The 4,725-nt window shown below is 47.8% G+C and overlaps 1 long non-coding RNA gene across 2 annotated transcripts in view; it reads left to right on the top strand.

The window, feature by feature from the left end:
• Window positions 1-2,153: 2,153 nt before the first annotated feature.
• Window positions 2,154-4,725, top strand: part of LOC112550045 — a 13,229-nt gene continuing 10,657 nt past the window's right edge. For both annotated transcript variants that reach the window (XR_003093706.1, XR_003093705.1), the window contains exon 1: window positions 2,154-2,254. This is a non-coding gene — a long non-coding RNA (uncharacterized LOC112550045). The remainder of the gene's footprint in view (window positions 2,255-4,725) is intronic.

The raw sequence follows: 4,725 nt of genomic DNA, 5'->3' as shown, positions 1-4,725 counted from the left end.
CCAACGAATGTAAACCCCGCCCAGAGGCGGCACCCCGCCGCGCCCTGCGCCGGCCTCCCACTGCTCCTGCAGCAGAGGCATTGCCCTTGCCCTTGCCCTCGCCTTGTGGTCACACCAGCAGCAGAGGCCACGAGCCGGGCTGTGCCCGGGGACACGGCTGTGCGAGGGGTCCCGCTTTAGTGCGCTGCACGCACCGCACAGCAGAGCCTGGCACCCAGACCAGCCCCGCCCCCACCTGGCAGGCGGGCGCTCAGGAGATAGCAGGAAAAAGTAAAAGGGACTTGAGGGGAGACCCCTGCTTGGGGCCCAGGGACCTCCGCAGACTCCGGTCACGGTTGCCCGGCAGTCAAGTTTGTAGCCACCCTTTCTACGGAGAATGGAGCGAGGCCCGTGGTGCCCCACCGTCTTGGCCGGTGGGATGGATGGGCAGTGCCTGCCGTGGATCCCAATCCAGCAGCCAGGGCGGCTGCGGAGGGGCCCCATCCAGCCATGTGGAAGGAGCGTGGCCTGGCTCTGATCCAATCGGGGAGGGAGTGGGGCTGGCAGTATGGCTTGCCATGGCTCCCCTGACACCAAATTTCCCAACTGGTTGGATACTCTGTGGGCCGGAGGGGCAGTCTTCCCCCTCCCCTCCCCCGTGGCAGCAGGGAGCGGGGAGGTGGGTCTCAACCAGCCTGGGGCCTAGGAGTTGGTTTGCCTCTGACCCACTAAAGGGATAATACAGCCCTGCCTGAGTTAGACTGTTCTCAGTGGTGGCAGATGACAGGACAAGGAGCAATGGTCTCAAGTTGCAGCAAGGGGAGTTTAGGTTAGATATTAGGAAAAAAACTCTCATGAGGAGGGTAGTAAAGCACTGGAAGAGGTCACCCAGAGACATTGTGGACTCTTCGTCCTTGGAGGTTTTTAAGACCCAGGCTGACAAAGCCTTGGCTGGGATGATCTAGTTGGGGATGGTGCTGCTTTGAGCAGGCAATTGGATTAGATGACCTGCTGGGGTCCCTTCCAACCCTAATTTTCTATGATTTTAAATTCAACTGGGGGAATTTGCTGAGAGGACCAGCACCCTGCCAGCTGCAGCACTGAGCCCTGACTAGCTCCTGTCCAGACTTCAGGGCAAGAAGCAATACATGGTAGAGTCACAGGGCTTTGTGGGCAGATGTGAGTGAACTTTGACTGTTCACAATATCCATAATGGCAGTTATGTCCCTCGCGCAGCCTTCATCTATACCAGGCCAAACAGCCCGCTCACTTGACATCCTACCACTGGGCTCTGTACTTGCATATGAATTAATTTCTTCAGTAACTGAAAGCAAAATAACCGAGCAATGTATATATTTTTTACTTTCTGCTGTTCTATAGTTACAGGAATTTTATATAACCCCTGTAGAAATTTAACATAAAAAAAAAAAATCACCCTGGCAAATTTTGGGGGTTTCCTACTCAGAGAAACCTTTTCACTTAACCTTATATAAGTCTGGGTTTGTCATGTCTCTCTTTTTCAGTTCTACACAATATTCAAATCTTTATATCAAATGATATTAAAATGGTTTACAGAATGTATACAGTTTGGTAGCTATTTTTGAGAGATAAATACTAAAAACTAAGTTGGGATTTTCTGCCCTTTTCATAAATTGTTGCCTTTGAAGGGTCAGAACAGATTTTTCCCCTGTTGTTGGTTTTATGTGAGTCAAATCTTTAAGTGTTGATTCACCTGTGAGCACTGATCCACTTGTCATGAGATCATTGCATTTCATTCTTTTGTTGTCAGATACAAATCAAAACACACCCACACTTGCTTCTGCCAAGCTGTGAACTTGGAAGAGATGCATAGTAGGAAGATCAGAATTCAAGGCAAGCCAAGGAGTTGGGGGAAGGGGGGAAGAAAACTACTTTGTTTTTTCAGCTCAGTAGTTCCTTAAGCAGAGGGATGTGATTTGATGGGCACTGTTTTCATGTTCATTCACAGGGGGGTGGGGTAAATGCAAAGATTAGAATAAGTTAAGAGCTATCAATACATAACATGTCCATCATGATTGTTCCCAGACATGTTTACTTTAAAAACCTAAGCTGATCCATATAATGTATTTCTACTGCTTTTCAAGAACCTACACTATTCTGAATTGCAAAACTTATGGCCCACTTTACCTCCTCACAGAAAAGACACAGAAGAAGGTTAAAAGTGGAAGATGTTGCACACTAGTGCTTTGCCCCTGGCATCGTTCTCAAGCAGCTGATCAGGACTGGAAAGGAAATGGTGATGCAAATTATTTTCTTGAACTCAAGATGAAGCAAATGTTGCAAATCATTTCTATGAACAAGTATTTCAGTGACTACACTCTAGAGAGCTCTTACCAACATATACTAACTGGGTACCCAGGAAGGGGGATCTTAAACCTCATTTAAACAAATATAGCCAAAATAAGATAGCTCTTATTTCATTTCTTGATACTAATTCATAAGAATGGACCAATCGTAACAGTGCTAGCTTGCATGCTTAGGAGACCCAGGGTCAATTCCCTGTCTGTCACTGACATCCCATGGGACCTTGAACAAGGCAATTAGTCTCCCTCGTAGGGAACCCATAGAGGTAGTATGCTCATTGTGGGTCCCACCAGATTATTTGTTATCTGCACCCTCTAACACCATCAACACTGATATTACACAATATACACAAAAATTAATAGAATTCAACATTTTAGAGTAAAGATCCATTTAACCAGATGGTATTTGACACTGGAAAAGTAGAATTCACAATTCAGTGGGGGCTCCAGAGCAAGAGTACTAGGACTTAAGTGAAAACCTAGTCAGCTGAAGGGCACTTCCAAAAATACAAAAAGTAAATTATATTCTTCCACCTAGGAGTCTGACCTAAAATCATCACACTTCTTTTAGCATAAGAGCTGAGTAATTTCCCATTTTTCCCTGGGGCCAAAATCAGTTCTGCCTTCAAAGCAATAGCTTCTAGGTCTTAACATTATAGGCAACAAATAAGATTCTGTGAGTGGTCAGAACAATCATTTATGTCTGGTGTTTCCATACACTAATGGATATCTCTCTCTGGTTCAACCAAGCTGAAATGCTTTCCTTAAAGTTAATCCATGGCTACAGTGGAAAGTGTTTCATACTTTAGCCAAATATCCGAAATAGTGACAAGTGTTATGGACCACTCCCAATACATCGTCAGTGTTACTTTTATTCTCACAAAGAAAGGAAGTACAGACCAAATGTAGTCAATATGTAAAGTTTGAGATGTTTTTAACAACAGTCCTTCAGTAAAACGTTGATCACACCTTGTTTTTTAAATAGAGTTTAAAAACAATGTTAGACATTTTGGGGGGGAGTTTGGGCTCTCTTCACATAGTCTTTCATTAGTTAACAAGGATTGAAAATGCTGAAAGAAAATGCCACATCCTGGAAGAAATGTACAGCCAAATGCATGTATGAGCCCATACATGTGGCCATGTAGGCCTCACTGGAGTATGGATTAATACAACCATTGATTAGTGCATATACGAGTCACACAGAGGCCCTGCTAACAGCATGCACCAAAGTAGGCCTCATTAGAATAGAACTAGGCATACCATAAATAACTTGCATAGAAGTAACTTTGTTAGTTTTTACAGGAACTTTTCAAGGCTAGCAGAGAGACAGAGAATTGATAAGACCATTACAGGTCACCAAAATAAAGATCAATAACCTAGACAACTGGTTTTCCTATCTGGTAGGAAGGAAACACTAATTGTTGGATGGTGTTACCTAAAGATCTTTAAAAGAACAAGCACATGGATGCTGTAAACATTAAACTGTTTTGATCAGTGTATATAAAAGGACCCCGGGAATCCCAAATGCTTTGTATTGGGCTTAGAGGTTAAGTCTCACCCATGCTATGACTGAAAAGAATCCAGCTAACCTAGACACAATGTTCAGTCTGGGCAATTATTTGGGCCTGAGGGCCACTTAGGGAGCTTTGATGAGCTGTCATGAGCCAAGTCAGCACCAACCCCCCTTCCGCACCCCCCACCCCCACCCCCCGCCTGCAACAGCTCATGAAAACTCTTTACGTGGCTCTGATCCACGCTTGGCCAGGTAGCTGGAATGGGGCCGTGACACCATGGGGCTGGGGCCCAGGGCAGAACCATGATCCGCTCCCTGCACACCCCTGCAACGAGCGCCAGTTCCATGTGCAGGGGCATGTGGGACCAGATCGCGACTTTGCCCCAGGGGCGTGCAGGGAGCCCCACGCTGTTGCTGCCCCATGATCCCAGGGTCTCAACGGAGACTGGCTGGGACCTGTGCAGGCAGGGCATGCAGCCAAGCAGACGGGATGGGACCGCAGGTGGGTGGGGAGTTGTGTCTGGGAGTGGAACTGGTGGACTGGGCTAAGTCTGGGATCTTGGGACAGTGATAGCACGAGGCCAAGGCAGAGCTGCAACCCATTCGCCGCACACCCCTGCCCATGCAATCAGCGCCTGTCACAGGGAAACGTAGGCAGAGGATTGCAGCTCTGCCCCAGGCCCTGCCCCTGCACCTGTCAGCAACCTACAGTCCCAACCGTGCACACCCATCCATCCTGGTCCTGGACACCGCTCCCTGCCCACCCGCAGCCCCATCCCATCCCATCCGCCTTGCTGCGCACCCTGCCCGTGCAGGTCCCACCCCCAGCAGTAGGGGTGGGGTGGACAGGCTAGGATGCCCAGGTAGTGGAGCTGGGGTCAGCAGCTCTCG

Source organism: Alligator sinensis, unplaced genomic scaffold (assembly GCF_000455745.1).
Source record: "Alligator sinensis unplaced genomic scaffold, ASM45574v1 scaffold624_1, whole genome shotgun sequence".
NCBI classification, from domain to species: domain Eukaryota; kingdom Metazoa; phylum Chordata; order Crocodylia; family Alligatoridae; genus Alligator; species Alligator sinensis.
The sequence above is the reverse complement of the archived record's forward strand: the minus strand, read 5'-3'. Positions and strand labels throughout refer to the sequence as shown.